General features: G+C 36.8%; 1 pseudogene; it reads left to right on the plus strand.

The window, feature by feature from the left end:
• Window positions 1-1372: 1372 nt before the first annotated feature.
• The window catches only part of LOC139467506 (RYamide receptor-like), a 67479-nt pseudogene continuing 42163 nt past the window's right edge, over window positions 1373-26688 (plus strand).

The raw sequence follows: 26688 nt of genomic DNA on the forward strand, positions 1-26688 counted from the left end.
AATATGGAGGAGATGTTTTACATGTACAAAACATGTCTCAAATATGGAGGAGATCTTTCACATGTACAAAACATGTCTCAAATATGGAGGAGATCTTTTACATGTACAAAACATGTCTCTGAAATATGTAGGAGATCTTTCACATGTACAAAACATGTCTCTGAAATATGGAGGAGATCTTTTACATGTACAAAACAAGTCTCTGGAATATGTAGGAGATCTTTCACATGTACAAAACAAGTCTCTGAAATATGGAGGAGATCTTTTACATGTACAAAACATGTCTCTGAAATATGTAGGAGATCTTTTACATGTACAAAACATGTCTCTGAAATATGGAGGAGATCCTTTACATGTACAAAACATGTCTCTGAAATATGTAGGAGATCTTTTACATGTACAAAACAAGTCTCTGAAATATGGAGGAGATGTTTTACATGTACAAAACAGGTCTCAAAAATATGGAGGAGATCTTTCACATGTACAAAACAAGTCTCTGAAATATGGAGGAGATGTTTTACATGTACAAAACATGTCTAAAAAATATGGAGGAGATCTTTCACATGTACAAAACATGTTTCTGAAATATGGAGGAGATCTTTCGCATGCACAAATCATGTCTCTGAAATATGGATGAGATCTTTTACATGTACAAAACAGGTCTCAAATATGGAGGAGATCTTTCACATGTACAAAACATGTCTCAAATATGGAGGAGATCTTTTACATGTACAAAACATGTCTCTGAAATATGGAGGAGATCTTTCACATGTACAAAACAAGTCTCTGAAATATGGAGGAGATCTTTTACATGTACAAAACAGGTCTCTGGAATATGTAGGAGATCTTTCACATGTACAAAACATGCCTCTGAAATATGGAGGAGATCTTTTACATGTACAAAACATGCCTCTGAAATATGTAGGAGATCTTTTACATGTACAAAACATGTCTCTGAAATATGGAGGAGATCCTTTACATGTACAAAACATGTCTCTGAAATATGTAGGAGATCTTTCACATGTACAAAACAAGTCTCTGAAATATGGAGGAGATGTTTTACATGTACAAAACAGGTCTCAAAAATATGGAGGAGATCTTTCACATGTACAAAACATGTCTCTGAAATATGGAGGAGATCTTTCACATGTACAAAACATGTCTCTGAAATATGGAGGAGATCTTTCGCATGCACAAATCATGTCTCTGAAATATGGAGGAGATCTTTCACATGTACAACACATGTCTCTGATGTACATGGGTGAGATCTATCATATGTACAAACAGTGTCTTTTATATATATTACAATGTATGTCTCATGCACATAGAGGGCACGTTTCATATATACAAACGCATACTGAATGCAATCGAGATGGTACTTCGAGCGTGGCGGCAAGTCAATGCAACATCGATAAAGAACTGTTTCAGGAAAGGTGGCTTCCTATTGACGGATGGTGTGGCTGAATCAGACTTGCGAGATGTATGGACAGAGTTAAAGAACGTCACAGACATTCCACCAGAAGTGACACTCCAAGAATTCATAGACGCCGACAGAGGTGACACATGTACACAGAGGATGTCAGTGTACAACGTAGTTATACATATCGACACATGTACCCAGGATGTCAGTATACAACATAGCTATATATAGTGGTAGATGTACATATCTATACACAGGATGTCACTATACAACATAGTTATACATAGTGACACATGTACACACAGGATGTCAGTATACAACGAAGCTATATTAAGTGACACATGTACACACAGTATGTCAGTATACAACATACATACATATAGTGGTAGATGTACATATCTATACACAGGATGTCACTATACAACATAGTTATACATAGTGACACATGTACACACAGGATGTCAGTATGCAACGTAGCTATATATAGTGGCACATGTAGACGCAGGGTGGCATTATACAACGAAGCTATATCAAGTGACACATGTACACAGAGGATGTCAGTGTACAACGTAGCTATATATAGTGACACATGTAGACCAAGGGTGGCATTATACAACGTAGGTACATGTATATCAAGTGACACATGTACACAGAGGATGTCAGTGTACAACGTAGCTCTATGTAGTGACACGTGCACGCCAAGTATGTCAGTATATGAAATAGGTTTTCCTGGTGACACCTGCACAACCAGGATGTCAGTATACAATGTAGCTGTTTAAAGTGACACATGTACACCCAGGATGTCAGTATACAACGAAGCTATATAAAGTGACACATGTACACACAGGATGTCAGTATGCAACGTAGCTATATATAGTAGCACATGTAGACGCAGGGTGGCATTATACAACGTAGCTATATCAAGTGACACATGTACACACAGGATGTCAGTGTACACCGTAGCTATATATAGTGACACATGTAGACGCAGGGTGGCATTATACAACGAAGCTATATCAAGTGACACATGTACACAGAGGATGTCAGTGTACAACGTAGCTATATATAGTGACACATGTAGACCAAGGGTGGCATTATACAACGTAGGTATATAAAGTGACACATGTACACAGAGGATGTCAGTGTACAACGTAGCTCTATGTAGTGACACGTGCACGCCAAGTATGTCAGTATATGAAATAGGTTTTCCTGGTGACACCTGCACAACCAGGATGTCAGTATACAATGTAGCTATATATAGTGATGCATGCACACCCAGGATGTTAGAGTATATAATGTAGCTGTTTATAGTGACACATGTACACCCAGGCTGTCATTATGCAATGTAGCTGTATATAGTGACGCATGCACACCCAGGATGTTATTTTAGAACGTAGCTATATATACGGGTACATGTACACCCAGGATGATAGTCTATAATACAACGGAGCTTTATACGGTGATACATGTACACCCAGGATGCCAGTAAACATCGTAGCTATATAAAGTGCTACATGTGCACAGCCCGGTTGTCAACACAGAACATTATGTTTCAGAAAATGTGTAAAATCAGTCAGCGTGTCAATGGACAATGAACAGATTTGTAACTTAATTTGTGAAATGACTAAAATATTTAGGCATTTTAGAAATTGCCTAAATGAATCAGATTTAACACATTGAGTGCAACATGTATATTGGTACGTATTCACATTGGGTGTTAGTGTAGATCATAGTAGGATGCGCATGCGCCTGAATAGCATGTCGCTGAAAAGAAAGCTCCGTCACAATCGCATTAATTATGAGATGATGTTGTGCAAAAATAATGTAATGTGATCTTGAAGCAACCCGGAATGGGTATATGTGAGTGAATCATGATCATTATTGAGCGTTTTGCTTAAAATCAAGTGTCCTAAATGTAAACAAATGTAAAGGCGAATTTACACAAGTATTGTCACTGCTGACTGACCCAGCGTCCAGGCAATCAACAAACAATGGGCAGCCCGAGCAGGGTCATTGAAGCACTGACCAGTTCTCACAGCAAGGAAGATGGCCTACGATATCGAAAGTGTGGAGGATACACGCATTGACATTTTCAAATCAATACACAGACGGCTTGGACAACGTGATGGATTTTATTTTGAAAATTATACACTGGTGATAAAGAAAACGGAACGAAGAGAGGAAGAGTAGACAAGAATAGTCGACGTGATCCCCCCAAATGGACGTCCACCAAAACGTGTTCACCGAGAGCATTCCAAGAAGTCGGTGATTGAGAAATGTGCGTCTGGTGTATATTGCCTATGTGACTTTTTTACAAACACAACCCCCTCCCAAATACTGGAAAAAAACCAAGCACTCAGCAATTGCAAGCTCGACCCCCGCCCGACCCACATGGAGACAGTTCAAAGGACAAACAACGAGGTAAAGATTTTTCTACCCTTATCTATACCACGTCCAATTTGTATTCTTTAAAAATCTGTTGTTGAGAAACTCTAAGCATTGTGGTCGGTTTTACACAGTTGATCGTGTTGTTTCCACGGAGACATCCTAAGGTATAAAACGCGCAGCAATATGCTGTCGTAAAACCACGTGGTGACCAATTTTCCTTTGCACAAGACTGATATTTTTGCAGTCAAGACATATTACTCAACCGATGTCTGATATAATTCAATGTTTAGCGTCATGAAAACATTTGTCCCATGAACCAGCGCGTGTTCCTTCACTCAAAAATCATTTCTTTGTTTTGAAGAAAAACAACCGTGTTAATGCAAATATCACCAAACGTAAGTTTTGCTTTTATTTACTTTAATATAATAGACGCTGTGATTTTACAAAATAATATATGTTGTAAAACAACCGTGTGATAAAACCTGCGCACTTGTCAACACCTACCGTTGGATATTTATGATCAGTCAGATGTGATGGGTAAAAACAATGAGGGTAAGGGTGGGATACTTGTGTTAGGAGGGTCACCTCACCCGTCAGCAATAGCTTGCATTGGTGTGTCACTTTACCAGAATAAGGGTAGGGATTTCGGACATTACCGCAACACCAGATGCACTTTACAACATGCGCATGCGCCGCAATGTAACATGTCTGCAGTTTCTAAATAAATGTCTCTACAAATATTGAATGTTTACTGATAAAAGAAGCTGTCATATTACGATTTCGCGACAGAAACCCTGTAAATTCATTTACAAGTAATTGCCGCAGTTTGTCAACATTCATTGTTGCTGACTAACATATCAAATAGATGTATCTTTGACGATATTCGTCTTTACTCATGTGCTTCCAAAAGCTTTCCATCCTCAAGTTCGACTACTTCAAACGTGTAAACCTAGTTAAATTGCATTAAACATTAATTTGAAATGAAATGGCATAGTTTTCGTATTTACAGCTGTTACTTCCATGGTGTTTACCGATTAGCATACAACGCTGAGAAAATAACATAGCGAAACAGATGGTCATGAGCGCCTATTGAAAATCTTTATTAACAAAGTATGTACGTAATTTAAAGTTTTAATGCTGGAGACGAAAACGTATTGTCGTGACCTTGTGCACAGGAAGTAATGAACTATTACTCTGTGAACTCTATGACAAAATCTCTGGTGTCTTCGCGAGTAGTGTCGGATATGGTCGACACATTTCACTCACTACCCCGTACGTAACTCGGTGTCCGTTTGTTGCATAACATTGGACTGAGATGAGTTGACTGTCAAGCCAGTATTCCTCTTTTAAACATCAAGATACTACTTTGTATACACCGGTCTAATGCTCATTTAATTGTAAAGTACTCATTGTTAGCCATTTAGAAGTTGTAGGAACATGGGGACATAAAACGGTTATGGATAGCAACTTTAATGTTTGTAGCGATGTTTCAGGGTTACTCTATCACGCGAATGCTGAGTAAGCCTATTGAGTAACATTGTTTATGTATTTTTACTTAAGCGTAATTTTGCTTTGATTATATTAGTTCCCTATGGAACGGCTTAATGGTTTAATACATTTCATCTTGTATACTTTTTTATTAGATGTATGACATATCACATCATGCACGACATATAATACATTTAACTTGGCGCATTAAACGTATCATGACACATATCACATGACACATGTCACATGTCACATAACACATAACACATGACACATATATATCACCTATTACCTGTCGTTCATCACATCATACAGATAGCATGACACATGACATATATCACATTGCACTTGATGAATTCCAAATATCAAATAGCGCATGATATATGGCAAAATAACACATCACACATCATATACCACTTGCCACATACCATCAAATGACACATCACACAACACAACACATATCATATATCACATCGTACATATTAGATGACACATATCACATATCAAATGACACATATCATAAGACACATCACGCAACGTATATCACATATCACTTCACACATATTAGATTTTAGATGACACATCACAGGGTGCATGACATATTTCCCATATCACATGACAAGTGACGCACTACATATATCACATGACACATATCACATTTATGACATACCACATGTCCCGTGACATATACCACATAAAACATGTCAAATATAACGCATATCACATGGCGCATGACACATATCAAATGTCATATGCCATATGACTCACGACACATATCGTATGACATATCACATATATGATATATCACATGACACATACCACATTCAACTTGACACATCAAACTTCTCATGACACATATCACATGACACATGTCATGTATCACTAAACACCTGGCACATCTTTATCGCCAATTACCCGTCATCTATATCACACATGACGTGATACATGACATAATATCACAATATCCATGATGAAATGGGGTATGAAAAAATATTTGATATCAAATATCAAATTACACGTCACAAATCACACATCACACATCACACATCACACATCACATATTACATTTCATACATACTACCCGTCATCTATCGCATGACACACATGACATGACACATAACGCATATCACATGTATCCACGAGGAATGACACATATCAAATATCAAATATCACATGACATATATAACATAAGGGGCGATGGAGTAGCCTTGTGGTTAAAGCGTTCGCTCGAGACCTTTCAGACCCGGGTTCGATTCCCCACATGGACACAATGTGTGAAATAGAGATTACTACACGAGTGTCTATCAGACACCATTGATCTTACAACGATTTGTTTCAAAACGTATCTAACGAGCGAAAGCGAGTTAGATACGTTTGTAACAACGAGTTGTAAGATCAATGGTATTTGACAGGCACGAGTGCAGTAATTTGTTTCTTACACACCCTAAAATAGCACCTTTTTAGCATCGAACCGATAAATTGTGTCTATTCTTATGATTGCAGTAGCGCATTAATACATAACACCACTGCCATAAGTGACGTCATCCTATGTGCTGCTTACCACTCATAAATAATGTGACCCTACACAAAAAGGTTTCCGTCATATCTTCGGATTATCAAGGCGATGATGAATGTGCAAACTAGACAAAAAACAAAGAACACTCTGGGTGCCAAGTTGAAAGTTTACACCAGAGGAGGATTTTCGTTGATTGAGGGATCGTATACACATAAATGTGTCTCGTAAGCAATCAGAAACATTCTGACAATCTGCGTACTGTTATTTGTTTACCATGTTTTCCAATGTAACAAAGAGAATTAGTCAGAAATGCAGATGACTACCGTCATCGTTGTGCGTGATTTAGCGTCAGTCATGGTGTCACACAGGACGGAAACTTTTAAGGCTTCTGTTGAATTTACCACATCATTGTAATGTATACATGTGTATTTCCATAATTAGTGCAACGATACTCTTCCCATGAATATTCTCAAACGCCTCATCGAGCCAATGAATGCAACAATTAGACGAAAGTACCTCTAAATATGCTACACAGTGTAAATTCTGAATTTTGCTTTGTTCACATTTCAGCAAGTACTGTTTTCCGAGCACAGTTTTCGTTTTCATACCTAATTTATTTCGCATGATAATTTGCATTTGCCACAAAAACATTTACCCATTGTTTCGAAAATGTATGAGGAATTCAGGAATGCATGTATAGCAGCTGAGTTTGAAATATACCTGATCGAATAGGCGTCTCATCACCGGCATTTTGTAAACACAATCTCAAATCGCACCTTTTTAGCATCGAACCGATGAATTGTGTCTATTCTCATGAGTAGCGCATTATTAATTTTGACAAATGACAGTAAATGATAAACAGAAGGGGGAATTCATTAGTCTGCGTGATGTATTTTGAATTTTATTCGATTTGATTTCGAAGTAAGGGTTGAAGAGGAGGGACATATGTGTCGCTGTGGCATCCAGGGTGTTTTTCACACCGAAAAAAAACGATAATGTTGACAACAGATAATGTAACTGATAATAATACCAAACAAACTCGCAGATGAGGACGAGTTTGTTTATTTTTATTATCAATTACACGGTCCTGTTGTTCAATACAGACGTAAGTGGACATTCGACTGAAGCACGAGCAACTTATGAATGACTTACACTCAGGGAAGTAGTCCGTCATCATCTGACCTCGGGTCATCACCATGGAGTAGCCAATCAAGGGGCCTGGAATTCGATCTCACACTTATGTTTGATACCAGTTATCTCAAATGGGTTTCTCACCAACAGGTGTGTAAGAAGCCCATTTCTGGTGTCCCCCGCCGTGATATTGTTGGAATAATGCTCAAAGCTGCGTAAAACTATACTCACTCACTCACTATAACATATTACGTAACATTCAATGTATACCATGATATATTTCGCGTGACACAATACATGATACATCACACGATTCACATTTCACATGATACGACACACGACACATGACATTACAGAACCCATGTCAAAGGATACATGATATATATGGCACATTACTTAATACATGACACAGGACACATATAAACGAACTCATGACAAACGTCACATGAAACATATCTCCTGATACATATCACAAGACACAGGACATATATCACCATGACATGACACATGACAAAACAGGAATGACACTACACACATCATATGCGACATAACAAATACCGGACGCCACATATGACGAAAAACATTTTCGTGGCTCATACCACAGAATACATATGACAGGTAAAATGATGCATATCATAAACATATCGCATATCACATGAAACAAGACACATCACGCATATAAAATTAATCAAATATCACATAACACATTACAGAACACATATCACAGGATACATGATATAAATGGCACATTACTTAATACATGACGCACGACACAGGACACATATAAACGAACTCATGACAAACGTCACATGAAACATATCTTCTGATATATATCGCAAGACACAGGACACATTGCATATAACATCGCATTACCCATATCTCATGTAAAATGACAAATGATATATGAAATGAAATATAGCACATATAATATGACGCATATGGCACGCATACATGACATATATGGCACATCACAAATATCAATGGATGACATCACAACAAAAAACATTGCATGCTACAGATCACAGGATACATGACACATATGGCACATGGCACATCACACATATACAATAACTCACATAACACACAAAATACATGACACATATCACAGGATACATGACAGATATGGCATATGCCACATCACACATATACAATGACTCACATGACATATCACAAACAACATTGCATGACAGATCACATGATGCATGACATCACATATATACAGTTACACACATTACATGTCACAAAAACATATATCACCGGATACATGACGCATATGGCATATCACATATATACAATTACTCCTATCATATATCACAAACAACATTCCATGTACCCAACGTCATATTACGCCCGTTTTATTCCTCAATACCTCCCTGGCAGCCAGAAATGTTTGTACCAATCTGGTTAAGATATCATGTAACAAGCCCTACTTTCTGCAAGATGAATTCACTTTGAACTCTCGCCGTGAAAGAATTGAAATAAAAAGAAATATTCAAAGTTAAAAACATGTAAAGAATCATATTTTTCTGAAAATATACACATCATAATCAAACTTTGCATCAACGTTGGCCCAACGTAGGACTGCCGATCAAAATAACGTTGGCCCAGCGTTAATAGCCAACGTTGGCCCAGCGTAAGATTACGCCTAATTTATTCCTCAATCCCTTCAAGGCAGCCTGAAATGTTTGTTCCAATCTAGTTAAGACATCAGGTAACAAGCACTTCATTCTGCAAGCTGAATTCACTTTGAACTCTGACCATGAAAGATTTGAAATAAAAAGAAATATTCGAAATTAAAAACATGTAAAGAATCATATTTTTTCAAAAAATATACATATCAAAATCAAACTTTGCACCAACGTTGGCCCAACGTAGGATCGCCGATCTAAATAACGTTGGCCCCAGTGTTGATAGCCAACGTTGGACCAACGTAAGATTACGCCTGTTTTATTCCTCATTACCGCCCAGTCAGCCTGAAATGTTTGAACCAATCAAGTTTAGACATCAGGTAACTAGCACTTCATTCTTCAAGCTGAATTCACTTTAAACTCTAACCACGAAAGAGTTGAAATAAAAAGAAATATTCGAAGTTAAAAACACGTAAAGTATAATATTTTTCAGAATAAAAATATAATAATAATAATATTTATCAATAATCAAACTTTGCACTGCACTCACAGAAAAAAAATGACTTTGGAAGGAAGGACAGACGGATATCCTTGGTATGACTTTATAAACCCGCCCTTTTAGATTTGGGGTATAATTAAATAAGAAACATCTAATTTTCTATCATTGAAGATGTTTGTACATATAACCGCAGGGCACATTACACATTAATCACGTCACATATCGCAAAAAAACCATTATATGACACAGATCACAGGATACATGCCACATTTGTCACATGGCAAATCACACATGTACAAATAATCACATCACATATCACCCAACAAAAACATTACATGACATCGCATAAAAAAACATGGCACATGACACATTACATATGTAGAATTAATCACATCGCATAAAAAGAACAACATTCCAATACACATATCACATGATACATTATACATAGAACTCAGACGTAAAAAAATACACGACACAGATCACAGGGTACATGACACATCCCCGAAAGAAGTCAGACGTTGTGCCGTCAGTCAAAACAACGTTGGCCCAACATTGATAGACAGCGTTGGCCCAACGTTAGATTTGCCTGTTTTATTCCTTAATACCTCCCAGGCAACTTGAAATGTGTTCCAATCTTGTTAAATATCAGGTAACAAGCACTACATCCTGCAAGCTGAATTCACTCTGAACTCTATGCATGAAAGAGCATGTCAATGAAATGCGCTGTCTTCTGGCAGGGTACCTCGGTATAAATAGTTTCAAATACGGCCAAGACAAAATTCAAAATGTTTTTAATTACGTGCACAACTTCGTGATATAATATTTACATTCCAAAACAACTTTCAAGACGATGTGCAAATCGTTCACAAGTGTTTCAACACTATTAAAAGATATATGATTTTCCCACGAGTTTGCTAATTAAAAACCATCAGACAATAAGCCCGGCACGAATTGAAACATTTAATTTTCCTTGGCCTTACCCCATACATTCAGCATTGAGGGCAACTCGGATCCATTAAAAAATATGATGACAGCAACAAAATGACAATAGAATTCTGGTTTAGGTGACCTTTATTTATTTGTTAAATGACAAGTCAGAACTTGGGCTGAGTGGTTGAGGAGCCTTTTCAGTCCTCAAATGAGGAATCAGACGAACTTATCACAGGGATGAACTTCAACCTTATCCATGGTCACGGCTTTTGCCTTGGTAACTGGGTAAAACCATGACACAAATATGATACAATTACAAGGTAAGGGACGTATGTTTTACATAAAAGTAGTTCTCTTCCCTCATATAATAATTTCATATCTGAAACAAGTCTCAGCAGTGCTACCTCCACCTGTCCAAGTCATTAAACTGTTCAAAACTGCTAAAACTGGGAAGGTGGCATGGACAGAAATATCATGATGCTCTTGGATCAAACATTGGCAGAAAAGCTTTTGACACTAAAATGAACAAGGGTTAACTTCGACTCATTCATTTTTCAAAACATTCTATGTTCAAAACATGTACAAAATCATATTGTTTCATAAAATGCACATATCAAAATCAACATTTGCACTGCACCTCTTCTATATGTATAGCAAGTGTTTCTCCCATTTGGAAAGAATCCATGCAGCTGTTCTCAAGTAAAAGGTAGCACAAACATAAAATAAAAAAACCCCAAACATTCTAAGTTCAAAACATGCAAAATTTCATATTGTTTCATAAAATACAAATATCAAAATCAACATTTGAACTGCATCTTTCCAATTAATATAAAAAAGTGTTCCTTAAATTTAAAGAGAACCGATGTAGCAGTTCTCACGTTAAAGGTCACACAATGTTGAATTAAAAAAAACCCATTTAAAACTTGTAAAAGAATAATATTGATTCATAAAATACACTTATCAAAATTAACATTTGGGCTGCACCTTTTTTTTTTATTAGAATAGAGTGTGTTTCTTACATTGGGAAAGAATCCATGTTGCAGCTCGCAAATAAAAGGTAGCACAAACATGGAATAAAAAACATTCTTGTTTTAAAATGTGAAAAGGAAACCTACAGGCGATACTTGTTAATTTACAATCATTTTCCTATCAAAACATTACAGTCAACTAAGGTTTAATCAATTTTACTGTCCTATCAGAACCAAACACTCAGTTTGAGTTTTGCCAATTGGATTGCCCTCACTCAAGGATCACAGTCAGTCATAATCATAGAGTCATATCATGAAATTGATCATATGTTGTTTTACATGTTCTGCTCATTTACTATTGTTTGCAATATACATGTAAAAAGAAATATAATTATAGAGATCGATTGTTATATATTCATCGGTACAAAATCACTTAGCTTTTTGGGTAGAAAATATTTTTACGGTACATCACAAACATCACGTATTTCTTGTTTCATCCGTTCTGAGAAGGGCTGTCGGATAGCATAGTGGTTAAAGCGTTCGCTCGTCACGCCGAAGACCCGGGGTAGATTCCCGACATGGGTACAATGTGTGAAGCCAATTTCTGGTGTTCTCCACCGTGATATTGCTTGAATATTGAATAAAGCGGCGTAAAACCATACTCACTCACCCACCCAGCCGTTCTGAGTACAGGAGATTCTCAGAAAAAGTTTGTAAAGACATTGCTTGATAGCCAAGAATATACCAAGTGACGCTTCTCTGTCATGAAGAGACAGCATAAGAGATCTAATAGGAAATTTCGAGGCAATGATTGCTAAGAATATATTCAATGACACCTCACTGTCACGAAGACACTTTACCGGCAGTGGAGGACATTTTGAGGCATTGATTGCTAAGATTATATTCAATGACACTTCACTGTCAAGAAGACACCCTGGAAGCAGAAACGTTTCAAGAGGACATGTCGAGGCAATGATTGCTAAGAATATATTCAATGACACCTCACTGTCACGAAGACACTTTACAGGCAGTGGAGGACATTTTGAGGCATTGATTGCTAAGAATATATTCAATGACACTTCACTGTCACGAAGACACCCTGGAGGCAGAAGCGTTCCATAAATACTGTCACGAAGTCACCCTGGATACAGAAGAATTCCATGAGGACATCTCGAGGCATTGATTGCTTAGAATATATTGAGTGGTAATTCACTTTCACGAAGACAAACTGCAGGCAGAAGTGTGCTCAGAGGACATTTCGAGGCATTGATTGCTAAAAAGATGTTCAATGACACTTCACTGTCATGAAGACACCCAAGAGGCAAGTCATCTATGAGTTATGATTGCCAAGAAGATTTTCAGTGAAAATTCACTTTCACGAGGACGTCCAGCAGCTCATTTCCTAAAACATATTCGGTGACAATTCACTGTCAAGAAGACGTCCTAGAACTCTTGAACCAATGATTGCCAAGACGATATTCAGTGGCACTTCACTGTCACGACGACACCATGGAGGTTGAAAGGTGCCTTGATTTCTTCTGGAAACATTGTTGTCCAAGAGGATAGTCTGTAACAAATCACAGAAGAGACACAGACGAATTGCAAGGAGACGTCTGGAGGCAATGTTTGCCAAGAAGCTGTTCAGTGGCAATTGACTGTCACGAAGAAACACTGGAAGCATTAGAGTGCCATTAAGACTTCTGGAGGCAGGAAATGACCAAGAAGACCTCTATAGTAATATGTCTGCCAATAAGACATCCTTGAGGCATAAGGCATCATCAGGAGACTCTCCAGGACCAGGTTTCCCACCTCCCATGGTCACTGGTACCCAAATAAGACCTCTGGAGACCTCGATCTAAGGGTCGGGTATGCTTCTAAGGCACGTTAGGTTCAGAGATTTAACACTGTACTAACCCGCACTAACCCGCACTAACAACCTGCACGTAGGCGCGTTACTTTATAGAAAGACACTTCCAAATTCTTTAGATTTAGGTTCAAAATCTGGGATTGTTTGGTTGTCAGAGGCAGTGTCAGCCTCTTTGTATCCGCCTGAAGCATGCCTGACCACTGGATAACGACGGTCACACACTGGAGGCAAAATAGGGTCAAAAGGAATTATGATGCAGTGGAAATTGACTGTCACGAAGGCCTTATGGAGGCAGAAGAGATCAATGTGCACATTTCGAGGCAATGATTGCCAAGAACTAGTTTGTGGCACTTCTCTGGCACGAAGGCACCCTGGAGGGAAAACAGTGGAATGAAGCATCTTGAGGCAATGAATGCCAAGAAGATATTCAGTGACACTTCACTGTCACGAAGACACCCTTGATACAGATGAGTTTGAAAAGGACATTTCGAGGCATGGATTACTAAGAATAGATTCAGAGACCTTTCACTGTCGCGAAGACACCTTGGATGCAGAAGAGTTCTATGAAATCTCGAGGCCTTGATTGTCAAGATTATACTGAGTGGCACTTCATTGTCATGAAGACACATTTGAGACAGAAGAGTTTGAAGAGGATATTTCTATTCATTCTTGAGGACACGTTCAGTGACACTTCACTGTCAGGACGATAACCTAGAGGCAGAATAATTCTATGAGGACATTTCGAGGCAGTGATTGCTATCAATAGATTCAGTAACACTTCACTGTCACGAAGACACCTTGGATGCAGAAGAGTTCTATGAAATCTCGAGGCCTTGATTGTCAAGATTATATTGAGTTGCACTTCATTGTCACGAAGACACATTTGAGACAGAAGAGTTTGAACAGGATATTTCTATTCATTCATTGCTGAGGATACGTTCAGTGATACTTCACTGTCATAAAGACACCCTGGATGTAGAAGAATTCCATGAGGACCTTTCGATTCCTTGATTGCTAAGAATACATTCAGTGATACTTCATTGTCACGAAGATACCCTAAAGACAGTGGAGTTCTAAACGGACATTTCGAGGCATTGATTGCTAAGAATACATTCAGTGACACTTCATTGTCATAAGGACACCCTTGGATGCAGAAGAGTTCTATGACATCTCGATGCATTGATTGCCAAGATTATATTCAGTGGCACTTCACTATCTCGAAGATACCCTTGAGACAGAAGAGTTTGAAGAGGATATTTCGACTCATGGATTGCTAAGAATATATTCAGTGATATTTCACTGTCACGAAGACACCCTAGAGGAAGAGGAATTCGATGAGGACATTTCGATGCATTGGTTGCTAAGAATACATTCAGTGACACTTCACTGTCACGAAGACATCTTGTATGCAGAAGAGTTCTATAACGGTCGTATTTACTTTCCAAAACAACTTTCAAGACTATGCGAAAATTGTTCACAAATGTTTCAACACTATCAAAAGATAAATGATTTTCCCACGAGTTTGCTAATTAAAAACCATCAGACAATAAGCCTGACACAAATTGAAACATTTAATTTTCCTTGGCCTTACCCAATACATTCAGCATTGAGAGCAACACTGAGACAGGCAAAATAGTCCATGCATCGGATGTCCTATGATGGATTGCCTTGATCCATTAAAAAATATGATGACAGCAACAAAAACACAATCGAATTCTGGTTTAGGTGACCTTTATTTCTTTGTTAAATGACAAGTCAGAACTTGGGCTGAGATGTTGAGGAGCCTTTTCAGTCGTCAAATGAGGAATCAGACGAACTTATCACAGGGATGATCTTCAACCTTATCCATGGTCACTGCTTTTGCCTTGGTAACTGTATAAAACCATGACACAAATATTATAAAATTACAAGGTAAGGGACATATTTTGACATAAAAATGCTGCCTTCCCCCAAATAATAATTTGATGTCTGAAAAAAGTCTTAGCAGTGCTACCTCCACCCGTCCAAGTCATTAAACTCTTCAAAACTGCTAAAACTGGGAAGGTGGCATGGACAGTAATACCATGATGCTCTTGGATCAAACATTGTCAGAAAAGTTTTTAACACTAAAATGAACACGGGTAACTTCGACTCATTTATTTTTCAAAGTTAAAAACATGAAACAAATAAAATTTGTTCCGAAAATACACATATCAAAATCAACATTTGCACTACACCTCTCATATTTGTATAGAAAGTGTTTCTTACATTTGGAAAGAATCCATGCAGCAGTTCTCAAGTAAAATGTAGCAAAAACATAGAATTAAGAACAACATTCTAGGTTCAAAACATTGAAAAAAACTATATTGTTTCATAAAATACATATATCAAAATCAACATTTGCACTGCACCGCTTCTATTAGTATAGAAAGAGTTTCTTACATTTGGAAAGAATCCATGTGGCAGCTCTCAAGTAAAAGGTAGCAGAAACATAGAATAATTAAAAAACCCTTTCTATGTTCAAAACATGCAAACATTTCATATTGTTTCATAAAATAAACATATCAAAATCAACCTTTGCACTACATCTTTCCAACTAATATCTCAAGTTAAAGGTCGCACAATGTTGAATTAAAAAAGCCATTCAAAGTCCAAAACATGTACAAAATCATATTGTTTTATAAAATAAACATATCAAAATTAACATTTGCAATGCACCACTCCCATTTGTATAGAAAGTGTTCCTCGAATTTGGAAAGAATCCATGTTGTAGTTCTCAAGTTAAAGGTCGCACAATGTTGAATTAAAAAACACATTCTCAGTTAAGAACATGTAAAAAATCATATTGTTTCATAAAATATACATATCAAAATCAGCATTTCCAATGCAACATTCCCATTTGTATAGAAAGTGTTCCTCGAATTTGGAAAGAATTTATGTAGTAGTTCTCAAGTTAAAGGTCGCACAATGTGGAATTAGAAAAGACATTGTGTTAAAAACATGCACAAAATTAGATTGTTTCATAAAATACGCATATCAAAATCAACATTTGGACCGCACCTATTCTATTAGTATAGAAAGTGTTTCTCAGATTTGGAAAGAATCCATGTACGAGCTCACAAGTAAAAGGTAGCTTAAACATAGAATTAAAAACAACATTCTGTGTTCAAAACATGTGAAAATTTCATTTTGTTTCATAAAATAAACATATCAAAATCAACCTTTGCACTGCACTTCTCCTATTTGTATAGAACGTGTTCCTCAAATTTGGAAAGAATCCATGTAGCAGTTCTCCGGTTAAAGGTCGCACAATTTTGAATTAAAAAACTTATTCTAAGTTCAAAACATGTACAAAATCATATTGTTTCATAAAATACACATATGGAAATCAACCTTTCCACTGCACTCACTCGCAAAAAAATGTCTTTGGAAGGACGGACAGACGGATATCCTTGGTATGGCTTTATCAACCCACCCTTTTAGATTTGGGATATCATTAAAAAAGAAACATCTAAATTTTTATCATTAAAGATGTTTGTATATACTATTGCAGGGCACATGACACATATGGCACATGGCACGTGGCACATCACAAATATACAATTAATCACATATCACAAAAATACGTTACATGACACAGATCACTGGATACATGACATATATGGTACATGGCACACCACACATATAAAATCAATCACATCGCATATCACAAACAAAAACATTACATGACACAGATCACTGGATATATGACACACATGGTACATGGCACATCACACATCACACATATAAAATTAATCACATTGCATATATAAAAAATTGAAAAAATTCGTGACACATATGTCACATGGCAAATCACGCATATACAAATAATCATATCAGAAACAAAAACATTACATGACACAGATCACTGGATACATAACACATATGGTACATCATAAATGTACAATCAATCACATCGCATATCCCAAACAAAAACATTACATGACACAGATCACTGGATACATGACAAACATTGTACATGGCACATCACACATCACACATCACACATCACACATCACACATATAACATTAATCACACTGCATGTAATAAATTAAGAAACCCAAAAGATTCGTGACACATATCACAGGATACATGACGCATATGTCACATGGCACATCACGCATATACAAATAATCATATCACAAACAAAAACATTACATGACACAGATCATTGGATACATGACACATATGGTATATAAAAGAATAATCACATTGCATATAAAAACAAAACAAAACAAAAACCACTCCATGACACATATCACAGGATACATGACACATATGGTACATGGCACATCACACATCAAAAATATACAATTAATCACATCATATATCACCAATAATATTTCACGACGCAGATCACAGGGTACATGACACATCCCAGAAAGAAGTCAGACGTTGTGCCGTCGGTCAAAACAACGTTGGCCCAACGTTGATAGGCAGCGTTGGCCCAACGTTAGATTACCCCTGTTATATTCCTCAATACCTCCCAGGCTGCTTGAAATGTTTGTACCAATCTGGTTAAAATATCAGGTAACAAGCAGTAAATTCTGCAAGCTGAATTCACTCTGAACTCTATCTGAGGAAGAGCATGTTAATGAAATGCGCTGTCTTCTGGCAGGGTACCTCGGCTTACATAGTTTCAAATACGGCCAAGACAAAAGTCAAAATGTTTATAATTACATGCACAATTTTGTGATATAATATTTACTTTCCAAAACAACTTTCAAGAATATGCGAAAATTGTTCACAAATGTTTCAACACTATCAAAAGATAAATGATTTTCCCACGAGTTTGCTAATTAAAAACCATCAGACAATAAGCCCGGCACGAATTGAAACATTTAATTTCCCTTGGCCTTACCCCATACATTCAGCATTGAGAGCAACTCGGAGACAGGCAAAATAGTCCATGCATCGGATGTCCTATGATGGATTGCCTTGATCCATTAAAAAACATGATGACAGCAACAAAATGACAATCGAATTCTGGTTTAGGTGACCTTTATTTATTTGTTAAATGACAAGTCAGAACTTGGGCTGAGATGTTGAGGAGCCTTTTCAGTCGTCAAATGAGGAATCAGACGAACGTATCACAGGGATGATCTTCAACCTTATCCATGGTCACTGCTTTTGCCTTGGTAACTGAATAAAACCATGACACAAATATTATAAAATTACAAGGTAAGGGACATATTTTGACATAAAAAATGCTGCCTTCCCCCAAATAATAATTTGATGTCTGAAAAAAGTCTTAGCAGTGCTACCTCCACCCGTCCATGTCATTAAACTGTTCAAAACTGCTAAAACTGGGAAGGTGGCATGGACAGTAATACCATGATGCTCTTGGATCATACATTGGCAGAAAAGCTTTTAACACTAAAATGAACAAGGGTAACCTCGACTCATTCATTTTTCAAAGTTAAAAACATGAAACAAATAATATTTGTTCCGAAAATACACATATCAAAATGAACATTTGCACTACACCTCTCATATTTGTATAGAAAGTGTTTCTTACATTTGGAAAGAATCCATGCAGCAGTTCTCAAGTAAAAGGTAGCACAAACATAGAAAATTTAAAAAAAACTTTCTATGTTCAAAACATACAAACATTTCATATTGTTTCATAAAATAAACATATCAAAATCAACCTTTGCACTACATCTTTCCAACTAATATCTCAAGTTAAAGGTCGCACAATGTTGAATTAAAAAAACCCATTCAAAGTCCAAAACATGTACAAAATCATATTGTTTTATGAAATAAACATATCAAAATCAACATTTGCAATGCACCACTCCGATTTGTATAGAAAGTGTTCCTCGAATTTGGAAAGAATCCATGTTGTAGTTCTCAAGTTAAAGGTCGCACAATGTTGAATTAAAAAAAGACATTCTGTGTTCAAAACATGCACAAAATTAGATTGTTTCATAAAATACGCATATCAAAATCAACATTTGGACCGCACCGCTTCTATTAGTATAGAAAGTGTTTCTCAGATTTGGAAAGAATCCATATACGAGCTCTCAAGTAAAAGGTAGCACAAACATAGAATTAAAACCAACATTCTGTGTTCAAAACATGTGACAATTTCATATTGTTTTATAAAATAAACATTTCAAAATCAACCTTTACACTGCACCCCTCCTATTTGTATAGAACGTGTTCCTCAAGCTTGGAAAGAATCCATGTAGCAGTTCTCCGGTTAAAGGTCGCACAATTTTGAATTAAAAAACTTATTCTAAGTTCAAAACATGTACAAAATCATATTGTTTCATAAAATACACATATCGAAATCAACCTTTCCACTGCATCTCTCCAATTAATATCTCAAGTTAAAGGTCGCAAAATGTTGAATTAAAAAAAAACACATTCTAAGTTCAAAACATGTACAAAATCATATTGTTCCATAAAATACACATATGGAAATCAACCTTTCCACTGCACTCACTCGCAAAAAAATGTCTTTGGAAGGACGGACAGACGGATATCCTTGGTATGGCTTTATCAACCCACCCTTTTAGATTTGGGATATCATTAAAAAAGAAACATCTAAATTTTTATCATTAAAGATGTTTGTATATACTATTGCAGGGCACATGACACATATGGCACATGGCACATCACAAATATACAATTAATCACATATCACAACACAAAAATACATGACACAGATCACTGGATACATGACACATATGGTACATCATAAATGTACAATCAATCACATCGCATATCCCAAACAAAAACATTACATGACACTGATCACTGGATATATGACACACATGGTACATGGCACATCACACATCACACATCACACATATAACATTAATCACACTGCATATAATAAATTAAGAAACCCAAAAGATTCGTGACACATATCACAGGATACATGACGCATATGTCACATGGCACATCACGCATATACAAATAATCACATCACATATCACCGAATAAAAACCATTACATGACACAGATCACAGGATACATGACACATATGGTACATGGGACATCAAACATCACAAATATGCAATTAATCACATCATATATCACCAAAAATTTTAGACGACGCAGATCACAGGGTACATGACACATCCCAGAAAGAAGTCAGACATTGTGCCGTCGGTCAAAACAACGTTGGCCCAACGTTGATAGGCAGCGTTGGCTCAACGTTAGATTACCCCTGTTATATTCCACAATACCTCCCAGGCAGCATGAAATGTTTGTACCAATCTGGTTAAAATATCAGGTAACAAGCAGTAAATTCTGCAAGCTGAATTCACTCTGAACTCTATCTGAGGAAGAGCATGTTAATGAAATGCGCTGTCTTCTGGCAGGGTACCTCGGCTTACATAGTTTCAAATACGGCCAAGACAAAATTCAAAATGTTTTTAATTACGTGCACAATTTCGTGACACAATACTTATTTTCCAAAACAACTTTCAAGACTATGCGCAAATTGTTCACAAATGTTTCAACACTATTATAAGATATATGATTTTCCCACGAGTTTGCAAATCAAAAACTATCAGACAATAAACCCGGCACAAATTGAAACATTTAATTTTCCTTGGCCTCACCCAATACATTCAGCATTGAGAGCAACACTGAGACAGGCAAAATAGTCCTTGCATTGGATGTCCTATGATTGATTGCCTTGATCCATTAAAAAATATGATGACAGCAACAAAATGACAATAGAATTCTGGTTTAGGTGACCTTTATTTATTTGTTAAATGACAAGTCAGAACTTGGGCTGAGTGGATGCGGATTCTTTTCAGTCCTCAAATGAGGAATCAGACGAACTTATCACAGGGATGATCTTCAACCTTATCCATGGTCACTGCTTTTGCCTTGGTAACTGAGTAAAACAATGACACAGATATGATAAAATTACGAGGTAAGGGACATATTTTGACATAAAAAATGCTGCCTTCCCCCAAATAATAATTTGATGTCTGTAAAAAGTCTCAGCAGTGCTTCCTCCACCCGTTCAAGTAATTAAACTGTTCAAAACTGCTAAAACTGGGAAGGTGGCATGGACAGTAATACCATGATGCTCTCGGATCATACATTGGCAGAAAAGCTTTTAACATTTTAACACTAAAATAAACAAGGGTATCTTCGACTCATTTATTTTTCAAAGTTCAAAACATGAAACAAATAATATTTGTTCCGAAAATATACATATCAAAATGAACATTTGCACTACACCTCTCATATTTGTATAGAAAGTGTTTCTCACATTTGGAAGAATCCATGTAGGAGCTCTCAAGTAAAAGGTAGCACAAACATAGAAAATTTAAAAAAAACTTTCTATGTTCAAAACATACAAACATTTCATATTGTTTTGTAAAATAATCATATCAAAATCAACCTTTGCACTACATCTATCCAACTAATATCTCAAGTTAAAGGTCGCACAATGTTGAATTAAAAAACCAATTCAAAGTCCAAAACATGTACAAAATCATATTGTTTTATAAAATAAACATATCAAAATCAACCTTTGTATAGAAAGTGTTCCTCGAATTTGGAAAGAATCCATGTAGTAGTTCTCAAGTTAAAGGTCGCACAATGTGGAATTAAAAAACACATTCTCAGTTAAAAACATGTAAAAAACCATATTGTTTCATAAAATATACATATCAAAATCAACATTTGCAATGCATCACTCCCATTTGTATAGAAAGTGTTCCTCGAATTTGGAAAGAGTCCATGTAGTAGTTCTTAAGTTAAAGGTCGCACAATGTTGAATTAAAAAGAGACATTCTGCAAAAAAACATGCCCAAAAAATAGATTGTTTCATAATATTAACATATCAAAATCAACATTTGGACCGCACCGCAAAAATGATTCTGTGTTCAACACATGCAAAAAAATCATATTGTTTCATAAAATACATATATCAACGTCAACATTTGCACTGCACCTCTTCTCTTAGTATAGAAAGTTTTTCTTACATGTGGAAAGAATCCATGTGGCATCTCTCAAGTAAAAGGCAGCACAGACATAGAAGAAGAATAAAAAACATTCTTAAGTACTTCTTAAGTAGTTCTTAAAGGTCGCACAATGTTGAATTAAAAAAATCATTTTAGTTCAAAATATGTAAAAAATCATATTGTTTCATAAAATACATATATCAAAATCAACATTTGCACTGCACATCTCTTATTTGTTTAAAATGTGTTCCTCAAATTTGGAAAGAATCCAAGTAGTAGTTCTTAAGTTAAAGGTCACACAATGTTGAATGTAAAAAACAAAAACATCCTAAGTTCAAAACATGTAAAAATTCATATTGTTTCATAAAATATACATATCAAAATCACCCTTTCCACTGCAATCACAAAAAATGTCTTTGGAAAGACAGACAGACAGACGGATATCCATGGTATGGCTTTGTCAAACCCGCCTTTTTAGATTGGGGGTAAAATCAAACAAGAAACAGTTCTAGTTAAAGTTAAAGGTCACACAATGTTGAATGAAAAAAACAAAAAGATCCTTAGTTCAAAACATGCAAAATTTCATAAAATACACATATCAAAATCAATCTTTCCACTGCATCTTTCCAATTAATATAAAAAAGTGTTCCTTAAATTTGAAGAGAACCCATGTAGCAGTTCTCACGGTAAAGGTCACACAATGTTCAATTAAAAAAACAACATTTAAAATTTGTAAAAGAATAATATTGTTTCATAAAATACACATATCAAAATCAACATTTGGACTGCACCTTTTTTTATTAGAATAGAGTGTGTTTCTTACATTTGGAAAGAATCCATGTTACAGCTCTCAAGTAAAATGTAGCACAAACATGGAATAAAAAAACCATTCTTGTTTTAAAATGTGAAAAGGAAACTTACAGGCGATACTTGTTAATTTACAATCATTTTCCTATCAAAACATTACAATCAACTAAGGTTTAATCAATTTTACTGTCCTATCAGAACCAAACACTCAGTTTAAGTTTTGCCAATTGGATTGCTCTCACTCAAGGATCACAGTCAGTCATAATCATAGAGTCATATCATGAAATTGATCATATGTTGTTTTACGTGTTCTGCTCATTTACTATTGTTTGCAATATACATGTAAAAAGAAATATAATTATAGAGATCGATTGTTATATATTCATCGGTACAAAATCACTTAGCTTTTTGGGTAGAAAATATTTTTACGGTACATCACAAACATCACGTATTTCTTGTTTCATCCGTTCTGAGAAGGGCTGTCGGATAGCATAGTGGTTAAAGCGTTCGCTCGTCACGCCAAAGACCCGGGGTAGATTCCCGACATGGGTACAATGTGTGAAGCCAATTTCTGGTGTTCTCCACCGTGATATTGCTTGAATATTGAATAAAGCGGCGTAAAGCCATACTCACTCACCCACCCAGCCGTTCTGAGTACAGGAGATTCTCAGAAAAAGTTTGTAAAGACATTCTTAGTTGTCCTTATTGCAATGATAGACCAATAACACTACATTTGGCTAAAATTATGTCACATCAATATGTTATATATCTCTCCCCGCCGCCCTGTTTCAGAAAATAATTCGAAAATTTTCGACCGTAGAATTCATGACTATTTCCGATTTCGGCTTCAAAACTTAGACTTCGATATGTACGATGCTGTATGGGCTTCCGATTTCAGCAAGGAGTCATAAAATTAAAAATAGTTTGATTATTTTACATAATCTGTATTATGTTGCTATTAAAACGTTTTGTTACTATGTAAATAAGTTCAGATTAGAAATAAACTTATAAAAGTTTTGATACTTAGAAAGCTGGAGGCAGAAAAGTTTCAAGAGGACAACTCGAGGCAATGATTGCTAAGAATATATTCGATGATACTTCACTGTCACGAAGACACCCTACAGGCAGTAGGTTTCTGAGAAGACGTTTCGAGGCATTGATTGACAAGAATATACCAAGTGACACTTCTCTGTCATGAACACACTGTAGAGGAAATCTAATAGGACATTTCGAGGCAATGATTGCTAGGAATATATTCAATGATACTTCACTGTCACGAAGACACTTTACAGGCAGTGGAGGTCATGTTGGGGTATTGATTGCTATGAATATATTCAATGACACTTCACTGTCACGAAGACACCCTGGGGGCTGAAGAGATCAAAGTGCATATTTCGAGGCATTGATTGCCAAGAATATACCAAGTGACACTTCTCTGTCACGAAGAGACAGCAGAAGAGATCTAATAGGACATTTCGAGGCAATGATTGCTAAGAATATATTACAATGACACCTCACTGTCACGAAGACACTTTACAGGCAGTGGAGGACATTTTGAGGCATTGATTGCTAAGAATATATTCAATGACACTTCACTGTCACGAAGACGCCCTGGGGGCAGAAGAGATCAAAGTGCATATTTCGAGGCATTGATTGCCAAGAATATACCAAGTGACACTTCTCTGTCACGAAGAGACAGCAGAAGAGATCTAATAGGACATTTCGAGGCAATGATTGCTAAGAATATATTCAATGACACCTCACTGTCACGAAGACACTTTACAGGCAGTGGAGGAAATTTTGAGGCATTGATTGCTAAGAAGATAGTCAGTGACATTTCACTGACACGAAGACGCTCTGGAGGCACAAGAGATCCAAGAAGACATCTTGAGGCATTGATTGCTAAGAATATACCAAGTGACACTTCTCTGTCACGAAGACTCCTTGGATGCAGAAGAGTTTTAAGAGGACATTTCGAGGCACTGATTGCTAAGAATATATTCAATGACACTTCACTGTTACAAAGACACCCTGGAAGCAGAAACGTTTCAAGAGGACATGTCGAGGCGTTGATTGCTCAAAAGAAATTCAGTGGTAATTCACTTTCACGAAGACAAACTGAAGGCAGACGTGTGCTGAGAGGACATTTCGAGGCATTGATTGCTGAAAAGATATTCAGTGACACTTCAATGTCACGAAGACACCCTGGAGGCAGAAGCGTTCCATAAATACTGTCACGAAGACACCCTGGAGGCAGAAGCGTTCCATAAATACTGTCACGAAGACACCCTGGATACAGAAGAATTCCATGAGGACATCTCGAGGCATTGATTGCTTATCATATATTGAGTGGTACTTCACTTTCACGAAGACAAACTAAACGCAGAAGTGTGCTCAGAGGACATTTCGAGGCATTGATTGCTAAAAAGATATTCAGTGACACTTCACTGTCACGAAGACACCCTAGAGGCAGGACAGGGCCAATAAATCATCTATGAGTTACGTCCTGCAGCTCATTTACTAGAACATATTCGGTGACAATTCACTGTCAAGAAGACGTCCTAGAACTCTTGAACCAGTGATTGCCAAGAAGATATTCAGTGGCACTTCACTGTCACGACGACACCATGGAGGTTGAAAGGTGCCTTGATTTCTTCTGGAAACATTGGTGTCCAAGAGGATAGTCTGTAACAAATCACAGAAGAGACACAGACGAATTGCAAGGAGACGTCTGGAGGCAATGTTTGCCAAGAAGCTGTTCAGTGGCAATTGACTGTCACGAAGAAACACTGGAAGCATTAGAGTGCCAACAAGACTTCTGGGGGCAGGAAATGACCAAGAAGACCTTTATAGTAATATGTCTGCCAATAAGACATCCTTGAGGCATAAGGCATCACCAGGAGACTCTCCAGGACCAGGTTTCCCACCTCCTATGGTCACTGGTACCCAAATAAGACCTCTGGAGACCTCGATCTAAGGGTCGGGTATGCTTCTAAGGCACGTTAGGTTCAGAGACTTAACACTCCACTAACCTGCACTAACCCGCACTAACAACCTGCACGTAGGCGCATTACTTTATAGAAAGACA

Source organism: Haliotis cracherodii, unplaced genomic scaffold, assembly GCF_022045235.1.
Source record: "Haliotis cracherodii isolate W230 unplaced genomic scaffold, xgHalCrac1.p SCAF_2, whole genome shotgun sequence".
Lineage (NCBI taxonomy): Eukaryota > Metazoa > Mollusca > Gastropoda > Lepetellida > Haliotidae > Haliotis > Haliotis cracherodii.